This window comes from Piliocolobus tephrosceles, chromosome 4, assembly GCF_002776525.5.
Source record: "Piliocolobus tephrosceles isolate RC106 chromosome 4, ASM277652v3, whole genome shotgun sequence".
Classification (NCBI taxonomy): domain Eukaryota; kingdom Metazoa; phylum Chordata; class Mammalia; order Primates; family Cercopithecidae; genus Piliocolobus; species Piliocolobus tephrosceles.
The window spans coordinates 17,188,061-17,203,154 of NC_045437.1; positions in this window are offsets into that span (position 1 = coordinate 17,188,061).

Sequence of the window (15,094 nt, forward strand, 5' to 3'; positions counted from 1 at the left end):
ACACAAGAAGAGAAAAGCAAACACCACATATTCTCACTTATAAGTGGGAGTTGAACAATGAGAACACGTGGACACAGGGAGGGAAACATCACCAGGGCCTGTTGGGGGGTGGGGGCTGGGGAGGGAGAGCATTAGGAGAAATACCTAATGTAAATAACAAGTTGATGGGTGTAGCAAACCAACATGGCACATGTATACTTATGTAACAAACCTGCACGTTGTGCACATGTACCCCAGAACCTAAAGTAAAAAAAAAAAAAACAAAAAAAACTTTAGGCATGCTTAGAATTTGTAGTTAATCCTAACCAAATCACATACTAACTCCTAACATATAACATGTGGAATTTTCAAATTTTTTACCTATTACTAATTAGCTAATAAACACAATGATGCCAGCAATTCAAATGAAAGGAGACTGATATCTCAATAACCAAAAATAAAGTGACTATGAAGTTCCAAAAAAAAAAAATTCTCACAAAGAAAGATATATGCAGACATAATTAACAGTTTCAAAAATTATAGGGCAAATTTGTTAGTATGGAAACTATTTAGCACTTACAGGTTTAATAGAATATAATTCTTCTAAATTTTAAATCAGGTGGTGAAAGAAATTAAAATAAGAAGTAATATATGAACAGTAAGTTTAAAAAAATTTTAAATTGTGATTATCCATGTTTGAATAAAAATATTCATATTTGTTACATTTTATAATAAATATCATTTTAAGGCCTACAAATTTGAGAACTATTTCAGCATATTCTGGTGGGTTCACCTTCTCTCTGATCATCCACTGTTATCTACCTTTGGGTGACATCTCACAGTAGGTCACCGTTGCTGTCAGGACCTGCCAGGATGCTTCTCAGTCTAGGACAAGACCTCATGTCCTTATGCTCCTCAGAGGATAAGGTCTGAGGTTTAAATTGTGTGATGACTTCCTGGAGTCTTCACTGAGCCAAACTCACTCCCGCCCTTACTTAAAGGAAACCCACTCCCCTTGTCCTCAGTGGGTCACAGCTTGTGCTGTGCCCTCAGCTGTGCTGCAAATACCTTCCATCTTAGGCAGTCCTTCAGGAAAACAACTCTGGCTTCTACCTGATGTGCTCTCCAGAGGCCTCAGGCAGAAGCACGTGCAACAGACAATGGAGTTGTTCTGGTTTTTATTCTCGTCTTCTCTGGTGTTAGCTCCCATCAAAATCCAGACCAAGCAAATAGAATACAGCACATCACCCTGCCAGGACGTACTGCTGGCTCTTCCCATCAGTTTCTCTGACTAGCCCAGTTAGGTCCAAATGGCAGCTTCAGTACAAACTAGATGCCTCGCTATTCTAACCCTTCTGTTGTATGCATGTTAAGGTACAAAGATAAAACACACTTTGCTTTTTCTGCCACTCACCTTTTAAACCTGACCCATGGGATAGACAGTTCTTTCCTTGCCCCGGATGAACTCTCAGATTTATATCAGAGTTTTATTCAGCTACAGTTGGATAATAAAGAGCTTGAATAAAACTCCAGAGAACAGTCTCACTTCTGCCATTAAAATGTCCAGACCAGAGTCATAATCACACTCAGACACTGAAAATTCATGTTCCTCTCTGCTGGGCTGTGGTGTGAAAGTGCAGCTCATTCCGGATTTCTCTCTCTCTCTCTCTCTTCCCCATCCCTCCTCCTCCCTCTCCCTATCTCTGCTGTTAAGCCAATAGCACCAGAGTCTCTTTAGATCTTCTCTCTTGCTTGTGAAATCAGGCCTTAGTCAAGACTGACCTACTGTAAGTGGCAGAGCCTTACAGGTTGTAAAAATATGAAAACACTTCTTTAAGTTTGATAAATAAGTGACCCTGAGTTACCCAGTCAAGTAGGCCCTCCTTCCCCTTCTCCTTCCTTCTTGATTCTCAGTTTTCCATGGTTCAGCAATGAAGAAGTAACTTCTAGCCCCTCAGGGTTCCAGGATCCTGTTCAGCCATTGGCAAGCTCTGTGCGGTAGCCAGGTGTCAAATATTTTGAGTCTCACCATGGAACCGATCCACACCCCTAAACCTACCAGGGACATGGGTTAAGCTCTTTGGTGATACTTTGAAGCCCTTTTTGTCTGACTGCCCTCACCCTTCACCCTTCACAGGTAACTCTATCCAAACTGATGTCCCTAATCTTCACAGCAGGGGTGGGCTCCCAAGAGCTGGCAGAACTATGCTGGGCCCTACCCTGTCACGTAATCCACAGACGACCCAGCAGCTCGCTTTTAAAAGTGAAGGATACTTTGCAACTGCTTTTTGTTCTAGGCTTTTGGTGTTCCGCGGAATCAGTAAAAGTTTACTTTTTAATCATCAGTCACATTCTATTTGGTATGAGCACAAATCCACCAAGAAAATTCATGTCGTTAATAACCTCATTTTTTAAAATTTTTATCTATTTATTTATTATTATTTTTTTTGAGACGGAGTCTCGCTCTGTCGCCCGGGCTGGAGTGCAGTGGCCGGATCTCAGCTCACTGCAAGCTCCGCCTCCCGGGTTCACGCCATTCTCCTGCCTCAGCCTCCCGAGTAGCTGGGACTACAGGCGCCGCCACCTCGCCTGGCTAGTTTTTCATATTCTTTAGTAGAGAAGGGGTTTCACCGTGTTAGCCAGGATGGTCTCGATCTCCTGACCTCGTGATCCGCCCGTCTTGGCCTCCCAAAGTGCTGGGATTACAGGCTTGAGTCCCCGCGCCTGGCCTAACGTCATTTTTGATTGAAAGCTAATATTTAGCTTTTACTCTACAGGACTACTACAAAGATATAAAAGGGGTTTCTTGAGGAGCAGAGAAATCATTATGTGACTAAGTTATAAATTGGCAACAATTTAGATGTTATTTTGGCATCCATGAGAATATCTGTTTCCATACTAATTATATACATAAACATGTATATAAATATACAAATGTATTTATCAGGTCTGTATGTGCATGCTTATGCAGAAAAAACACTTGGCAATCTACTTGGCACATTAAAATACACAGAGAATTTATGGTTTATGTTATGAGGAACACAAACATTAAAAAGAATAATATGTGAGTAGTAGCAGGAAATAGAAAAATAATTTATTAGAAAATTATCTGAAGGTAAAAGGGGTAAAGATAATGCAAATTGTAGACTTCAGCTTTTCAAATGTGAAAAATGGTTAAAAAATTGTTCTATTTCATAGGCCAAATAGGTTGAAAATGACATTATTCTGAACCATCAATATTCTCCTGATTTAAAAATGTCTTCCCTCTATCTTCTTGTTTTTCATCTCTACTCCCATCACCATCTCACTGAAGTTGTACAACATCATGCAGTCATTTATATTCACCTATTTAAAATAAAAACCTGATCATACCAAGCAGAAGAAAAATGAGCCTTATTATGCTTTTAAGAGAGTGCCAAATGCCTGATCAGCATCAAAAGAGGAGCAGGGAAAGATTTATTTGTTACCTTAGTGCATTTTGAAATATTAACAGGTCAAAGATTAAGACAGGGAGATAATTCAGGACAGAGAACCTAATAAGGTTGCTAATGCATCTCAAAGAGCACAAGAGGAGTATGATGTGTTTTGAAAATATTGATGAGGTTTTACTGTGAGTCCTTACATGTCTGTGGTACATCTTCATTCCTAATGACAGAGAAATCTGACATTGCTAATGCAATGGATGCTGCATGCTTAATGTTCCACGTATTCTCACTGTTCAGTAAAATGAAGAACTACCTTTCAATGTCACTAAATTACTCAGCTACACATTTTAGTTATTTTAGACATGGGTGCTTTTATGTCTCTCACATCAATGGTGACTTTGAACACCTTTTGAATATGAAACTCATAGATTAGAAATGAAAAAATGGTGGTAGGTTTATGCTCAAATATGTTAGGGATATATTACAAGACAGGCATTACAAAAGGACCTGAGTTCTAGTTTTCCCCCACATTTGTGTATTTCAGTAATCCTAGAGTAGGAATGATGGAGGTGGGGACATAGTTGAAAAAGAGCTCGGGCTGGGTGTGGTGGCTCACGCCTGTAATCCCAACACTTTGGGAGGCCAAGGAGGGTGGATCACGAGGTCAGGAGTTCAAGACAAGCCGGACCAAGGTGGTGAAATCCTGTCTTCACTAAAAATATAAAAATCAGGTGTGGTGGTGGGTGCCTGTAATTTCAGATACTCTGGAGACTGAGACAGGAGAATCATTGGAACCACAGAGGCGGAGATTGCAGTGAGTCAAGATCACATCACTGCACTCCAGCCTGGGTGACAGAGCAAGACTCCATCAAAAAAAAAAAAAAAAAAAAATGCTCATTAACTTATTCTTATAAATGATTATTGCTGTTTAATTAGAAGATTCTAAGTGAACTTAGTCATAATATTTTCCCCAAGCCAGAATAATGAATTATCTCAATTATACACATGTTTTGCAGTTTATAATTTTAGCTCTTTGTATTTTAGAGCTCTGAAGAAATACTAATGAAAAATGAGAATTACCATTTCAAGAGATGGTAAGTCAAAACAGAAATCAAGTAAGCTTCTTGAGAATATTGTAAAAGTTTCTAAGGGAAATACCATGAATTTTAGGAACAAAAACATACTTAATCACGCATCTGCAACAGATTTCCTAATTTGGCCTCCCGAGTAGGAGGACACCTTGAGAGGCAAATAGTGCTACAATTATATGGGAAGGAGATGGGAAGGTGCCAGCCAGGAGATTCCCTCATGGAGTATGAAGTAAAGGAATGAAGCACGGTCTAGGGAAGTGTGCTTTTCTCTGTGTGTGATGGTTACAGCAATGATAGAGCATCTGTGGATGAAGTGTTTCCGGACCCTATTTACTTCATGTGATTTTGATTATTTCAGTAACCGCACACTCAGTCACCATTCATTCACATGCTCCTAGAAGACACATCTCAGAAGCCAAATTACATTTTAAACATTTTATTTCTGCATTAAGGGTTGGATTATAATATTACCTTTCCGGACTCTTTTCATTTCTATGACTTTTATGGCTTTTGTAACATGTCCTTACGCACATGCCGTGTGGGTGGAGTGCGAGGAGAAGCGGAGAGCAGTCGAACTGCTCAGCATTCCTCTGAAAAGGACACCATCAAAAGGGGTGAAGGGCCAGGTCTTGAATATGTTCATCAAAGACTCTCGTCAATCAAAGAGTTGGAGATTGCTGAGAGGCTTATTCTCAGAAACATGGGTCACCTCCAAATCCACATCCTTCCGGTGATTCCAGACTGCATCGCTCAATCTTGATGCACCTCCAGCTCAAAAGGCTCATGTTTTCCTCAGCCCTGCTGTTAATTTCTCTCCCTTGTTACATGCTTTGTGTCTCTATTCTCTCATACTTCTTTTCCTCCTCAGCACTGATTTTTGATAGACTCTCTGTTTCTCCTTTCTAGGATGCATTTGAGTGGCCAAATTCAGGTATGAAACATATTTCTTCCATTGCCGACTTCTGTTTCCTCAAATCCTCCTTTCATGTTTACAGTTTAGCTGAAATTTCCTGTCTACATTCTCTTTTCTTGCCTTTGAACACTTCTCCTCCACTGCTCCCCTCCCCAGTAGAATCCAACCTTTGAAATGCTGCCCTACAGTAATTGTTGAGCTAATTTTCTCTCAATTTTCTTATGGTTTACTAGAAAGCCTTTTTTGAGTGAGGACAAAATTCATAACTTACCTTATGCTAAAAGACATTTGCATAATTTGGTATCCATCAATAATTCAAAGGTTGATATAAAGCTAAAGATAGACTTACCACATGACCTAACATTTGTGCTTCTAGATATTCATCCAACAGATTTGAAAAATTATGCTCACACAAAACCCTGCATATGAATGTTCATAGCAGTTCTATTCATATTTACCAAAAGCTGTGAGGAATCAAGAAGTCCTTCAAAAGGCGAATGGAGAAACAATTGTGCTACATCCATACCGTGGAATACTATTCAGCAATAGAAGTGCACTATCAAGCGTGTAAAGATATGAATTAGCATTGCTAAGTGCAAGAAGTTAGTCTTAGAAAGCTACATGCCATATAATTCCATTTATATTGCATTCTGGAAAAGAAAAAAAAAACTGTAGAAGCCAAATCAGTGATAGGCAGAGTTTTGGGGAGGAAGATGGGTTCATTAGGTAAAGCACAGGGGATTTTTTTTCAAGTATATAAACTATTCTGTACAGGACTGGATACATGACATTATTAACTTGTCAAATCCCATATAACTTTATAGTGCAAAGAATTTACTGTAGTGTAGGCACATTAAAAAAAAAAAAAAAAAAAAAAACAACCGGAAGGTCAGGAAATCCAGAATGGGATGCAGACTGTTACTGAAGAATCTGATCATATTATAAATGTATGAAATAACCTCACTGAAGAGGGTAGAGATAAAGAAATGCTGATTTAATTCAGTCATTGGGTACAGTGTACACGGCTCAGGTGACAGGTGCACCAGCTTCTCAGAAATAACCATTAAAGAACTTATCCATGTAACAAAAAACAACCTGTTCCCCCAAAACTATTGAAATTTTCAAAAAATTAAAGAGAAAAGCTATGTGTCTAAAAAAAAAAAAAAAAAAAACTTTGGAATGACTGTAAGACTAATGACAAACTATTAAGCTAGGTAATTATTGTACTCTAGTTGATAAAGTTGTTTCTTACAGGTGTGTGACTTCACAATTATGAAAGCTCTGTACATGTCTATGAAGATTAAACAAATAAATGGAAAGTGGATGATGGGAGCTAGGTTTTTTACTGTTGAAATGGGGTTAACATATGTTAAATAAAATAGGCAGAAAGCCATGGGCCTGAGGCTGCCTCTGTACATTGAGTTCCAAATAACAAACCACAACCTAACTTAGGAGTATACGTATTGTAACAGATACCCAGGTCTCAGCCGATCACAAGAAGTCAAGCTTCGGCCAATCACAGGCAGCCAACTGACCAGAGCACGTCCAAATAAGCTAACTGCAACCTATCAAACTATCTCTGTGCTTTACTTCTGTGTTTAGCCTATAAAAACTCATTGCCAAAGCTGCAGAGCAGTGCACTTAATTCTCTTCTGAAAACTCCCTGTTCCCCCAAAACTACTGAAATTAAAAAAGAAAAGAAAAAAATTATTATGTATTGATATGTTTGGTTGTGTCCCCACCCAAAACCTCATCTTGAATTGTAATCCCTATAATCCCAACGCGTCAAGGGAAGGACCAGGTGGAGGTAAGTGGATCATGAGGGTGGTCTCCCTTAGGCTGTTCTCGTGACAGTAAGAGAGTCTCATGAGAACTGATGGTTTTGTAAGCATCTGGCATTTCCTCTGCTTGCACTCACTCCGTCCTCCTGCCCTGTGGAGAAGTTACCTGCTTCTCCTTTCCCTTCTGCCGTGATTGTAAGTTTTCTGCAGCCTCCCCAGCCATGTGGAACTGTGAGTCAATTAAACCTCTTTCCTTTATAAATTACCCAGTCTCAGGTATTTCTTCATAGCAGTGTGAGATGGCCTAATACATGTATTCTGAAAAAAAATTAACTTTGAAGATGACTGTAAGACTAATGACAAATTAAACTATTAAACTGTATATACGTATTGTACTCTAGGGCCCAATTCATGAATTATTCCTTGCTCAGATACACTCTTTTACATTTAATTTGTCTAACACTTCTATGTTAACACACCTAAGCAGACGGAGAAAGCTAGAATGAGCCTCATTTTTCTGGATTAACTTGGAAACATCAGTATGAATTCATGTTTAGCTTAATGTAGAGAGTGATGGCTATGTGAAGAAATAATTCTAAGCAATGTGTATGCAAAGGTTGGCAAACACGTATCTATTTCCTAGCCCTGCTCACCTAGGAAACCTAAGAGCAATGGCATCCCACTAGCAATGAGTACAGCCAGCACCTAGGTAGTAGTTTTTAATGCCATTCACCAGTAAAAGGAACCAGGGTTTCTTGCAAAAATAGCTAATATTAGGGCTGGTTCTGAAATACACGTGATGAGCCAGGAGCATCTTCTGATGTCAGAAACTATAGAAGTGCTTTAAAAGATGACATGGTATGTCAAAGAGATGCACGAGACAACTGAAAAAGTTTCCCACTGCCAAAGCTTATAATGTTAATGATGTATACAATGATGTTAAATGATGTATAATAGATTACAACCCAAAGTATAAATATGTGCGTGTAATCCCAGCTACTCAGGAAGCTGAGGCAGGAGAATCACTTGAACCTTGGAGGTGGGGGCCGCAGTGAGCCAACATGGAGCCGCTGCACTCCAGCCTGGGCGACAGCGTGAGACTCCGTCTCAAAACAAACAAACAAAAAACCAAAACTATAAATAAATATCCATGATTGTATACTGACACAGATAAATAATCAAATAAGTAAAGAAATGTAGAATAGATAAATCTACTATACAGAGAATTCCAAACAATCTATGTAGCTGCTCCCTCCTCAAGGTGATAGAGTGTAACTCTGTACTCCTTGTGTGTGTGTGGGGCTACCTGTAGTGACCTGCTTCCGAAGAGTACAGAATGGGAATGGGGGAGTAACAAAGTAACTTTACAGTGGAGAAGCCTGTCAGTCTTGTCAGGTGATAAAGGTTTATGGCATCAGAGTTAAGTGGTTAGCATAAACTCTTGATGTGTTGTGTTGAGATTGGCACTTTCATAATCCTAGTTTAGCTATGAGAAAATCCTCAGCCAAATTCAAATTGAGGGACATCGTACAAAACACCCAACCAGTAAACCTCAAAACTCAAGGTCATATAAAACAAGAAAAGTGTAAGAAACTGTCACAGCTAAGAGGAGCCGTAGGTGACATGATAACTCAACGTAGTGTGGGCTCCTGGAATAGAAAAGGGACATTCGAGAAAAATTAGGAAATCTGATAATGCATGTTCTTTAGTTAATAATTATATATATTACTATATAGAGAGTTACTCAGAAAGCAGGACTTGACTGGTTAACAACCCCAAACTAAGAAGTACCTTTGGTGAGACAAAAGCCTCCTGTGGGCAGGAAGATGCATGGTGGAGTGGGGTGGTCTGGATACCTGGACTGGGAGAAGACAGGATGGAGGAACTGAAGTAGAGTTCTATTAGGGAATGTAGGCTTTGCTCCAGCTGGGTGTGTAAAATCTTGAGAATGAATCAGCTGCAAGGATGCAAAGCCAGAGTGCAATGCAAAGGCTCTTCATTGATGAGTGACTAAGAGCCATACAGCTGTGGAGGATTCGTCAGAGTCTCGCTTTCTGTTACTTTGGAATCCTGGAAAAACTAGAATCTCTACAGCTCAAAGTTAGTCTGGAAAGTTTGGGCAATGGAAACATGCTTTACCTTGAGTTCTGAAGGTTAGAACATGTATGGATTGTTGAAGTTGAGCTATGTTGGGTCCTTGTAAATGAGAATTAGGCACAGATAAACAGGTGGTAATCAACTGGCTTGTTTGGCTAAAATAGAGCAGCCAAGTCTGGCTATGACACTAGGAGAAATCAATTCGATTTGAATGTTGGGGAAATCAATGGAGAGAAATTGTAAAATGGTCAGTGGTGTTCTTATATAAAGTTGATGAGTTTATATTCCATTATCAGAGAAATTATAAATGGGTTTTCCCTGGTGAATACATGTTTCACTCTTTTTGTATATTTTTCTGTTATGTAAGGTACTTTAATTTAATACAAAGAGATTGTGATATTTTGAAATATTTTACTTGGTTTTCATCACTGTTTCCTGACATGTAGCTCCTAAAACCCTTGCCATCTTCAGTGGTATGTGTCTTTGATATGCTAATGAGGTGGCTTGTGGCTAGGATAGGGGCTAGTCACCCAAGACCAAGGCATGGTTAGAAGATTGGAACTTTCAACACCATCGTCCAACTTTCTTCGACCTTTAGAGAGGGGAGAGGGGCTGAAAGTTGAGTTGATCACCAATGGCCAATGATATAATCAGTTATGCCTATGTAATGAAACCTCCATAAAAGCCCCATAGAGCAGGGTTTGGAGAGTTCTGGATTGCTGAACACATGGAGCTTTCTAATGGAGGGTGTGTCCAGAGAGGGCACAGAAGCTCCAAGCTCCTTCTCACATACCTTGCCCTTTGCATTTCTTTCCTCTGGTTGTTCATCAATATCCTTTGTAATATTCTTTATTAATAAACCAGGAAAATGTAAGTGTTTCCATGGATTCTGTGAGCCGTCTTGGCAAATTAATCAATTCAAGGAAAGGAGCTGTGGAAACCCTCAATTTATAGTCAGTCTTCAGGAGTTCCAGAGGCCCAGATTTACCACGGGTGTCTCTAGGGTGGGCACTTTTATGGGCTTGAGCCCTTAATGTGTGGGATCTGATGCTATCTGCAGGTAGATAGTGTCGGAATTGGGTTGAATTAGGGAACACCCAGTTGGGGTCTGCTGAAAAACTGCTTGCTAGGGAGCTGATGTTACCAGCCCACAGCCACAGCTTGCTAGGGCAGGCAATTTTTGCTTCCCACCTCCACATTTTGGTGACCAGAGATGAAGCATTCTGTGTAAGACAGGAGGGTGAGAAAATCATTTTTTGTTTTTCCTATAACCTCACTCACCGTGGTCATTTCGTGGTTGATGTGGGCCAATTCAATTGTGTTAGTCTATTAGCAGGTCATAGACATAATGCCACATTCAGCCAAATGGTTATTTGTTGGTCAAGTAACCAATCAAATATGGTGAATGAATAACAGATACAATTTTGGGGAGATAATAAACATATCTCTTTGTGATCTCCAAATTTAAATTGTTAAAAATATCATATTTTAAATGAAATTTGCATAATTTTGAATTAGTTAAGGACTGTTTTCGTCATTTTGAATGGCAGGCTCGTAAATGGTCCTCAGTGATCCCGCGTCTTGGTATTCACGCCTTTGCATAATTCTCTTCCCTGATGTGTGTGTTGTACATAGCGACTGACTCATTAATGAACAGAATATGGCAAAACTGATGTGATGTCACTTTCACGATTGGGTTACAGAATACTGTGACTTTCGTTTCTGTCTCTGTCTCTCAATTCTTGCTCTGGAGGAAGCTAGTTGCTGTATTGTGAATGGTTTACAGAGAGGCTTATGTGATATGGAGCTGATGTTACCAGGCCACAGTCAGCCAGGACTGGAGGCCTACTGAGAGCTACGTGGATGAGCTTGGAATTAGGCCTTCTCCCTGTTGTGTCTTGACGTGCTTTCAGCCATCATTGACCCCTTGGTGGCAGCCTCATGAGAGATGCTGAGCCAGAGGTCACAATGAAGCTATGCCAGCAAGCCTGACCTTCATAAACTGTGAAATTAAAACCTTTGTTTTAAGGTGGTAAATGTTGGGGTAATTAGCAATCAGCATTACATGACTAATCCAGTCATATACATTCTATATTACATTAAAATCAAGTCACCAGATGAGCTTTTGCCTTTAAATAAGGAGGATAACATTAACATTCTGGGAAAATATCTTTCAGATCTTTGAATACGTGTTAACAGAGTTACCTCTGTATATAGGACAGCTTTGAAACTAGACAACAGGATTGCTATTTCTGGAGGGGCACTGTGGCTCATGCCTGTAATCCTAGCACTTTGGGAGGCTGAGGCGGGCGGGTCACTTGAGGTCAGGAGTTCAAGACCAGCCTGGCCAATATGGTGAAACCCCATTTCTACTAAAAATACAAAAATTAGTCAGGTGTGATGGCGCAATACAAAAATTAGGCACTATGGCGCATGTCTGCAATCACAGCTACTTGGGAGACTGAGGCAGGAGCATTGCTTGAACCCAGGAGGCAGAGGTTGCAGTGAGCTGAGATTGTACCACTACACTTTACCTTGGGCGACACAGCGAGACTCTGAGAAAGAAGAAAGAAAGGAAGAGAGAGAGAGAGAGAAAGAAAGAAATGAAATGATTGCTATTTCTTTTACCTTTTCAGAATAATCAACAGCACGTACTATATTTCAAAGACAATTCCTTAACAGTTCCTTAAACAAACATGCATGAGTCATTCTACTGTGTTTTCAATATATTCTCTCCCCATATTGATTAGTGTTGACTCATCAATCATTAAGAGGAAAAGAAAAAACTTTCAGTTTAGGCATGAAATAGAACAGAAAGGAATATTCGGTTTTGCTTTCTAACTCCTCCTAAATGTGTCTACATTTTAACTCTTCAAGGGGGATAGGCTGGTTTTACATGTTTTTGTTAATGAAATGGAAAGGAGGAAAGCGATGGTTCTAGATAAAAAAGTAAAAGACCTCTGTCAAGGCTCAGGATAGGGGAGGGAAATAAAAATCGAATGGAATCTAAGAAAGTTCATCCCACTTTGATTTCTCTGGTTCTTCATTCATATCATGTTCAAAACTGCCCCCTACACTTTTCTGTACAAATGCGGTCCATTTACTGAACAGATATTTTTCTTTTTTATTCTCTTTGCTAATGTTCCTTATATGCACAGATCAAGCTTCACACCTTCTCACACTTACGTTGCTTCTTTTGGCCTGTGTTCTGTTTGCCTGCCATATGTAACTATACTTGCAACATTTCCAGACCCAGTTTAAAGTTTGAAATATATTCTCCCCTACACTTCGAATTTTTGCACCTTTGGAACTTGGCATAACTTTTCTCCATCAGAATCTGATTGATCTTCTTCTTCTTTTTTTCTTTAGTTAGTGAATTTCAAAGAAGCATTGCCTCTACTTTTATCATTTTTGGCCCAACTCTGAGTTCAGAGAACATAAAAATGTAGTAGTGTATCAGAAAAATATCTTTGTAGTGCTGTGGGGGCAATCCTAATAGACGGGTGCTTACGTTCATAGGACAGCTGGATTAGATCAGAAAGTATTCGTTTAAGCTTTTCAACTGACTTTGTGTATTGAACCTTCCTCTGCTAAGGAAGGATGCTATCTCAAGTGACCTTTTACTAATACAAAAATGAAGGTTTGTCAAATGTGAGATCCAATTTATATTGTAATTCACAGAAGTATTATACTTGGAGATATTGTCCCAAAACTAAAATCATGCTTCCTAATTTATCTGATGACTCTCTACGGACGCAGGAAACTATTCTATAATAATTTATATTGCCCACCATGTCACAGATGGACAAGTGTTTATGCAATTATTCCAGATTGAATCTTCTTTCTCCTGCTGGACACCTCCATTCTCTAAGATCAAGGTTAAGTTTTACTCCCTTCACAAATCCCTCTCTGATCACAGCCACATTGATCTTAATGCATTAATTGTCTTTCTTACTTTAACTCTTAATTATGTATTCTTAAATAGCTTGGGGTACTCTTCCTTCTCTCCATTGCGGGACAAACACATACTTGTTATTTAGGACTCATGGAGAACATCACCTTCCCCTTGAAGTCACTCCTGACAGTTCTCACCCAGGAGAGCAGGTGTTTCCTCCACACTGTTGCCATAGCATCACCTGTGTGTGAGAATCCAGATGCATCCCTCCAGTTGATAATGTACCTCTCTCTACTTTCTCTCTCTCCCCATTGCAGAGTGAGCTCCTTTCCAGTAGGAGGTTCATCATGTTCAACTCTGTCTCACTGTCACCGATTCCTGTCTGGAAAATTAGGGAAACTCAACCTATATTTGAGCTTTTAAAATTCGACCTATATTTGAGCTTAATAAATAAACGAACACAAAAGAATAAATAAAGGAACATGTAAAGGAAGAGATTATTGCAATTTGTGTGTATCAAATAATGACAGATGCATATAAATTAATTCATTATATGTATCAATAAATCAGCTATGTGCATGAATTAATCATTATGTATATTAACTAGAAGCACCAAATCAATTACTAATACATATTAATTAATGGTTACATTCATATTTATTTCTTGCTGAATAAGTAGAAAAAATGAGTACATAAGATACATGAACTCTCCTATTTAACTGAGGGAAGAGATTTTGTTTTATTCACATATGACATATTTTAACAAAACGTTTTTATTAGAAATACAATTTACTCAACTTTAAGAAAGTTAGAATTTGGGAAGAAAATAAGGAAGATGTCACTTGGAGGACAAACACCAATAAACTCAGTGTTTTAACCATAGCACTTGATATATTTTCTTTACATATTTTTCTTGTAGATATTGTCATGTCTTATACTTTTGCATACTATCATTAGAATGGTTGCATAATACTCAATGTAATAGAGGGTCATAGCTCAACCTATTGAAATCCACCAGCCGAAGATTATAAGAACACAAATGAATGAAACAAAATGAGATTTATTTAGCTTGCTGCTGCAAAGGAGAACACTCACTGTTGGAACTGTGGAGGTTCCAGTAGGAGGATTTGGGGGATGGCTTATGAGAGGATTTAGCCTCAGGCAGGGTGATTCTAACAGGACTTACAGAGGAGAGGGCCGTTTCTGACTTGGATGCTGTCAGAAAGCAGGGGCAATTTAGAGACTGGTTATATTGGCAATTACTCTCTAGGAGGTGGGAGGATCAAAACAACACTGTTTTGTATGGGTAAATCAACGGAAGCCACTAGGGTTAGTACAGAGAGAGGGTTGTTTAGTTGTTTTGTGGTTGCAGAATGTCCTTGTTGCTATCTTGTTTCAGGCATGGTGACAAGCACATCATGCTTAGGTCATCATTGATATTTAGTGTATGTTTATTACAGCCTTCTCTTCCTTCCCATTGCCGGGGCAGATTTCACTTTCTGAACTACTTCTTATTGGATATTTAGTTTATTTCATGTTTTCAATTTTATGATGTAATGCCTTACGTACCATTGTAAATATAGTTTCGTTCTAAAAAATAGAATCTCAGAGATGGCTATTAGTATCAGACATGTGGTCATTTTTCTTTTTCTTTTTTTTTTTTTTGAGACGGAGTCTCGCTCTGCCGCCCAGGCTGGAGTGCAGTGGCCGGATCTCGGCTCACTGCAAGCTCCGCCTCCCGGGTTCCCGCCATTCTCCTGCCTCAGCCTCCCGAGTAGCTGGGACCACAGGTGCCCGTCACCTCGCCCGGCTAATTTTTTGTATTTTTATAGAGACGGGGTTTCACCGCGTTAGCCAGGATGGTCTCGATCTGCTGACCTTGTGATCCGCCCGCCTCGGCCTCCCAGAGTGCT